This window comes from Narcine bancroftii, chromosome 4 (assembly GCF_036971445.1).
Source record: "Narcine bancroftii isolate sNarBan1 chromosome 4, sNarBan1.hap1, whole genome shotgun sequence".
In the NCBI taxonomy this organism is placed as follows: Eukaryota; Metazoa; Chordata; class Chondrichthyes; order Torpediniformes; family Narcinidae; genus Narcine; species Narcine bancroftii.
In genome coordinates, this window is record NC_091472.1 from 34,719,429 (window position 1) to 34,727,598 (window position 8,170).

Sequence of the window (8,170 nt, forward strand, 5' to 3'; positions counted from 1 at the left end):
TATGGTAATTCTGCCTTGCCCACAGAAAAAAGAATCTCAGGGTTGTATGTGATGTCATGTATGTACTCTGATAAATCTGAGATATGAAAATCAGAATTTAAAAAACAATGGGAGCAAGTTTTCAACAGTTTGTTTCTGAAACTACATGGAATTCTATTCTGAAACGAGTGCATTCATCCTCTCTTTGTATTAGACACTCATAAATACAATTCAAGGTAGTACATCGAGCCCACTACTCCAAACTCCATTTGGATAAATTCTATTCTAATCTATCTTCTAAATATGATAAACGTACCACTGAAGAAGGTTCATTGTATCAAATGTTCTGATTATGTCCTTCTCTTTCCAAGATGGGGTATTTTATACTTTAGTTCTTAATGTTAATTTGAGTCCAAATCCTTTTCTTGCTCTCTTTGGAATAAGTAGGCCATCTGGTTTAATTTTGACAGCTTCACAATCTCATGTAGTTCCCCTCATCCTCCTTATCTCTAGAAGGGTAATTTTAATGAGATGGAAAGATATTGTCCCTCCCACTCATAATCAATGGTTGTCTGATGTGATGGCATGTTTGACTTTGGGGAAAAAATTAGATGATCCAATACTGAAATTAATCTTAACTTTGTTTCTTTATGGGGTTCTTTTATTAATTACTTTCAAAATTTATAAGATTAACTAGTTCTTGGGTTTTCAATCTTTTGTAATATTAGTAGTGGCCTGTTTATGTTAGCCAGTAGCCTCCAAAGGGAGAGGATTGAATTAGATATTTCGTATAGTGTTTTTTGTTTTTCTTTTTATCTTTCTTTATAATGTAACATAGGTCTCAGTAATATTTGTATTGCTATATGAGATTTGTTAAAACTTTATTTTATTGTTGTGTACCTATGGAACATTTATTTGAGAAAACCAATAAAAAATATTGAAAAAGAAGAAACAAAATGCAGGTATATCCTGTTTTACACATACTTGCTTTCCAAAAATTCACTTTTACAAAGAAACCTGCGATCTCTATCCAAAAGAAATTTGAATTGGTTTTGAATCGGTTTTTGCTTTTACGAAAATAGCCTTCAATAGCAGTGAATGGCTCTTCACTTTACGCCATTTCAGCTTACGAAAGGTTTCATAGCAGTGTATACCTGTATCCACTTTGTTTTCTCACAAATTGAATAAAACCATAAGATGTAGGAGCAGAAAAAGTCTATTCAGCCCATCAGTCTGCTCCACAATTCAATCATGAGCTGATCCATTTTTCCACTCAACTCCACTGTCCGGCTTTCTACTCATAACCTTTAATTCCCTGGCTATCAATCTCTGCCTTAAATAATACCCAATGACTTGGCCTCCACAACTGCCTGTGGCAACAAATTTCACAGATTCACCACCATCTGGCTTAAGAAATTCCTTTGATTCTCTGTTCTCAGAAGACACCCTTCAATCCTGAAGTTGTGCCATCTTTTCTTAGATTCTCCTGGCATGGGGGAAAAAAACTTTTCTACATCTACTCTGTCCATGCCTTTCAATATTCAAAATGTTTCATTGAGATTTCCCCTTCATTCTCCTAAATTCCAAAGGTTCAGGCCAAGAGCCAGTCCTCGTATGATAGCCTTTTATTTCCGGAATCATCCTTGTGATCCTCCTCTGAACCCTCTCTCACATCAGCACATTCTTTCTTAAACGTGGAACCCAAAACCTCTCACAATACTCCAAGTGAGGTCTCACCAGTCATGATAATTCTGAGGAATTTTTGGCATCTAATATCAGCACAAAACCTTCCCAAGCATGCTCAAATCAACCACAAATCACCAGGATCAAACAGTTGGGCTTGATTAGCATGAGTCATGTAAGCTAAAATTAACATTTAAGTGAGAATATCTTTTTATACTTCACATTATGTACCCAATTACTTTCATATGTAACATCTGTGGGCCATTTTAAGTAATTATTTATAATTTCACTTTATGGTATTAAACCATTAGTAAATGACATTTTTTTTTCAAACAGTTCTGGAATAATGGGCACTGCTAACAAAAGCACCATTTCTTATGCAGTGGTCTGTGTTGTGACATGCTCTCAGGTGAAATTCAACAGATATCAGACCATTAAAAGCAGGAAATAAAAATAGGTACATAGTAAAATAGTTACATAAAAATTAGTTACATGATAAAAAAATAGTTATATCTTGGGTGACACGGTTAGTATAGCGGTTAGCACAATACTGTTAAAGCGCCAACGGCTGGGGTTCAAATCCGGCACTGTCTGTAGGGAGGTTGTACATTCTCATGTCTATGTGGATTTCTTCCGGGCACTCCGGTTTCCTCCCACCCATCCAAAAATGTACCGGGGTTGTAGGCTTATTGCATGCAATTGGCTGGCATGGGCTTGTCGGCCGAAAGGGCTTGTTACCGTGCTGTATGTCTAAACTTAAATTAAAAGAGAGAAATTACCATCTGAACAAAAACAAACTGGGACTGGCTAAATGGTTTAAACTAATTGTTAACTTTCAGCTTCTGACTGAACCTGCTCCTAGTGTGAAACATAATAGCACTGATAATCCTAACACAATTAATGGTTAGTCGTTTTCTGACAGTGTTTCAGGGTCAGTAATTATCTTGTTTCTATGGTGATAGACATTTACACATTCAGATGTAATTTTCAATTCTTCCAGTCCACCTCAAATTGTCTGGGCAAATATCAGAATAGATCTGGTTCAATATTGAAAGGTAATGCTGCAGTATTGGAAAAAATATCTCACTTGTTTACAATCTCCACTCTCTCTCCTCTCCAAAAAAAAAATGTTCCTTGGTTTCATCAATACCCCTGGAATTTAGTAGGAGTAACCTTTGTTTATTTAATAGTCTTTGCAGGAGAGGAACCTGCTATTCAAACAAATATTGGACATAAAATCTGCATCAATCCAACATGCGACATCTGATCGACTGTAGTGTTCGCGCTACTTCATACTTTGCGCGTGCAGGCCCTTTCCATCTTGATGTAAGCTGCTCCAACCGTGCGTGCAAAACAATCAGAGCCAGTTCGCCTGAACACCAAACGCGTTGGTTGCCACAAGACAATGTGAGGTAGTGATAAGGAATAAGAACTCTGGAGATATTCTTCCCTCTACTTGAACTGAGAACACTATGATTGATAAGCGTGGAGTGAATGGGTCTTGCTCAACTTGGTGGTGGTCAATACTTTCTTGGATATGATTCCTGTCTTTCCATCCATCTGCCTGATTGTCTTATTGGGTGCCCTACCTATCTGTATTAAACTAGGGGTTTGGAATGACAGCAGAAACCTTGGCAAACTTCGACAAATGTATTGTGGAATGTGCGCTGACTGGCTGCATCATGGCTTGATATGGGGGCACCAATATTTCTGAGTGGAAAGCCCTGCAAAAGCTAGTGGACACAGCCCAATACATCAAAGGCATAACTTTCCTCCACCTTCGATAACATCAACATAGAATACTAACGTCAGAGAACAGCAGCAATCATCTGTTCTTGATGCTGCCATCAGGAAAGAGGCATAGGTGACACAAAACTTGTACCACCAGGTTCAGCAAAATTTGCTACCTCTCCACCATCAGACTCCTAAACAACAGACTCAAAGAGAGGCATATTTAAAGACTTACTTTTTGGCCAATATTTCATAAGGAATATTTTTCTGATTGTTTACATTTCTTCTTTTCTTTACATTCTCTACGTATCTTTCTCCTTGAGCACAGTTCACTGTTACCGATAAATAGACATTTTGTCTAGCTGCAGGAGAGAGAATTTCAGGGTTGCATGTGATGTCATGCATGTTCTCTGACAATAAATTTGAATTTGAACTAACTTAGCTAAACATAGAGCTCAAGCAGTTGACATATTCCCACAAGGTGTATTGGTCCAAAAGATCCTAATATCAGGTGTGGAAATTATTCATCTGGCTGCAGCTGTTAAGAAAAGCAATATTTAATTTTGAGGAACCAATTCAAAAACACTCTTCAGTGAACTCTGTCTCTCATTCAAAGGCTGAACCTGGGCAGAGGTGGAAGTCACTGTTCACACGACATACTGTAGATCACATGTATAAGTCTCAGGGCTGGACATAATGAAACAAAGGACACGCAGAAAGCCAGAGAAAAAAGAGACTTGCAAAAATGCAGGGACATGGAAGAGACGAAAAAGATAGAAAATCTTTTTTCTTGCACTGCCATCCCTTTTGCCATTTATTCATCTCTAATTTCCTCACTTGGACAGGGCTTTTCTACTGTCCTTCCCTTCCCTTTTCGTACAGCCCAATCGTGCACTATAATCCCATCCTTTATGAACTGCTTAAAGTTCAAATTTATTATCATCCGATTGTCCAAGTACAATCTGTCAAAACAGCGATCAGTGGCCCTCGGTGCAAAAACATGCAAACACGCACCCAGACTTAATACACATCAGCAAAGCGATCCCCATATGCTGCACATATACATAAAATAAATAAATATTATTTACATTAGAAGTCTGAAAATCCAGACTGCTCGGGTCAGTCCGGATTTTCCGGATTCTCAGGCAGTACTTTTAAAGTTCAAATTTAAGGAGGAATAAAGAAGAGATAAAGAGATAAGTTTTTATAGTTTATTCATGAGCAAATACAGCATGTTTTATTTATCAAAACAAGAAGTTTTAAAGAAAAAAATAGTCAACACTTGTTGCCGCTGTGCATCTGTGGCACTTACGCACACAAAAGCTTGCTGTCTTTAAAAAGTTTGAGAGTTCTTGTGAAGTCCGGATTCTCAGGTGGTCTGGATTTCTGGCATCTGGGTTTTAAGACTTCTATTGTAATAAATTGTAGAGTCTCAAAGCGTTTGTATGAGGAGATAATTTCAGGCATTCATCAGCCTCATTGCCTGTGGGTAGAAGCTGTTTCTCAGCCTGGTGGTTGTAGCTCTGATATTCCTGTACCTCCTACCTGACAGGAACAGCTGAAAGATGCCAGCTGCATTATCATTTGGTTAAAAAATTATATGATATTAATTGTACAGGAAGCAGCAAAGTGAACATCATCAATGACCAACATCCTGAGGGTTAGCGTTCACAACCAACAAAGAAAATCACCCTTTTTATCTCTTAATTTTCTTTATATTTACCTGAGATTGGCGAGTTCATTCAGCAACAAAGGAAGCACCATTTTTCACCATCCAAAACATGTTTCTGTCAATCACTCTATCCACCATAAGAAGTTAATCACAGGCCAAACTCTTTTGTTTCAAAGCCTCCCCTCAAGTTCAATGACTTGCAAATGATTCCTCTTGCACACTGAGCACTCAATATTTCCAATATTTCTTTATTCTGCTCATTCCCCCATTAAGCATTAAAACAGATGATTTTATTTGGCCAGTGCTTTGTAAATGCAGTGTGTGGGTGGGTGTTGTATGCAGATCTTTCTTTGAGTGAAGTTATTGACGAAGAAGATATCTGTCATGCAAACATTTCAAATTATATATTTGCTTTTCCTTAATTTCTCAGACCTTAGATTGATTTTAACAGTCAACTTCGATCACCAGTAACTCTGGGGACCACAGGTGATGCATGTTCAGAGGCCAACAGTGGTTAGTTAATCAAATTATTGATCATCTGAAAGATAATTTAGACATTATTTATGGTTGTTAATCAAGTACATAGAAGAGATTTTATCCTTGACAGGTGTCAATCAATGTGAGTTCAGTGTGAAATGTTTTGGTTACTGTCAATACCTTTGGAAGCTGCATCATTCCAAAGCAGACAGTAATTGGCAAGAGGGATTTATGAAGCCCCAAGGAGTCTCCAGTAACAAATATAAACAAGTTATGGTACAGATAGCAACTCCAATCAAAAAAACATGGAAAATGACTGTTCACTGAAAACTACGCAACTGGGATATTTGGTTAGCCAAGGACTGATTTGGAAGAGTCAACATGGCTTTATGCGTGGTAGGTCATGTTTAACCAATCTGAGAGAGTTTTTCGAGGAGGTTATCAGGAAAGTTGATGAAGGAAAGGCTGTGGATGTTGTCTACGTGGACTTTAGTAAGGCCTTTGTCAAGGTCCCACATGGGATGTTAGTCAGGAAGGTTCAGATACCCAGTTGTCATGGTGAGGCAATGGCTGGACAGGCGAAGCCAGAGAGTGGTGGTAGATGATTGCTTCTCAGACAGGAGGCCTGTGACTAGTGGTGTGCCTCAGGGATCAGTGCTGGAACCATTGTTGTTTGACATCTGTATCAATGATCTGATTGATAACGTGGTAAATTGGATCAGCAAGTTTGCAGATGACTCTAAGAGTGGAGGCGTTGTGGACAGCGAAGAAGGTTTTCAAAGCTTGCAGAGAGATGTGGACCAGCTAGAAAAATGGACTAATAAATGACAGAGGGAATTTAATGCAGACAAGTGTGAAGTGTGGCATTTTGGAAGGACAAACAAAGAAAGGATGAACATGTTAAATGGTATAGCACTCGTAGGAGTGCAGTAGGACAGAGCGATCTGAGAATACAGATAGATAATTCCCCAAAAGTGGTGTCACATGGAGATAGGGTTGTAAAGAGAGCTTTTAGCATATTGGTCTTCATAAATCAAAGTACTGAGTATAGGAGTTGGGATGTTATGGCAAAGATTTATAAGAAGTTGATGAAGCAAAATTTGGAGTATTTTGTGTAATTTTTGTCACCTAACTACAGGAAAGATATCAATAAGATAGAAAGAGTGCAAAGATTTACCAGGATATTTCCCAGATTTCAGGAAATGAATTACAGGGAAAGCTTAAACAGGTTAGGACAGTGGTTTGAAGTAATCACTATGCCATTGGTGCTCTGTAATTAGTAAGGGATTGCTTAAGGCGGGATGTGGGTGGGAAGGGAATGATGAGAACCACTGCACCAGACCCAATTGTTACTGAAATATGTTGCTTGAGAAAAATTGTCATTGGCCCATTTCCTTTGGAGTTAGGAAACTGTGCACATAATGAGTCAATTAGGGTGATTAAAACAGTGGTTTACAAACTTTTTCTTTCCACTCACATACCACCTGAAGCAATCCCTCACTAATCACAGAACACCTATGACATAGGAAATGCTTAAAGTGGTATGTGAGTGGAAAGAAAAAGGTTAAGAACCTCTGGATTTGGACTTTTTTTCTCTGGAGCATAGAAGAATGAGGGGAGATTTGATAGAGGTATTTAAAATTATGAGGGGGACAGACAGAGTAAATGTAGACAGGCTTTTTCCACTGAGGGTAGGTGAGATACAAACCAGGGACATGGATTAAGGGTGAAAGGGAAAAAGTTTAGGTGGAATGTGAGGGGGAAACTTCTTCACGCAGAGAATGGTAGGAGTGTGGAATGAGCTGCCAGCTGAAATGGTGAATGTAGGCTCAATTTTAATATTTAAGAAGAATTTGGACAGGTACATGGATGGGAGGGGTATGGAGAGCTATGGACTGGGTGCAGTTCAGTAAGACTAAGCAGAAAAATAGTTCAGCACAGACCAGAAGAGCCGAAGGGCCTGATTCTGTGCTGTAATGTTCTGTAGTTCTACAGTTCTGTGGTACAAGAAGCAGTGAGAGAATCTATAACCTTAATGAGCATGCAGTTGACACAAATAATTCTCTCCATTATGTAGATAGGGTGACTATGGCTTAAGTAGTGACACATTTAGATGGAATCTGACAATACTCATCTGATAAAGAATATGAACTGGGGTGAAAGGAAAGTCAACGTGAGACCTGCTGTGAAGGATGCACTCTGGATAAACTAACTCAGAGGTCAAGTAGGCCATTACCCTCAGGTCTCCTTTGACATTTAATAAGATCGTGTTGACTTCACATTCCAGTCTGCCCACTTCTTTTACACCCTTGCTTATCAAGAGTTTATCTAATTCTGTCATAAAAATATTCAAGGATTTTACTTCCACACCATCTGGAGTAAAGTGTTTCAATGTTTTGTGACACTCCAAGAGAAAATAAAATCACCTCACCTCTGTCTATTTTTGGAGACAGATAAACAGATACCCCTACTTCTACATTCCGGAACAGGAGGATACATCATCTCCACAACCATCCTGTGAAGATTCCTCAGCACATTCTATCCTTCAATCAAGTCCCTACCATTCATCCAAACTCAATTCAAAAAGAGCCTAGCCTGTCTCATCTTTCCTCTTGCAATAACCCATCT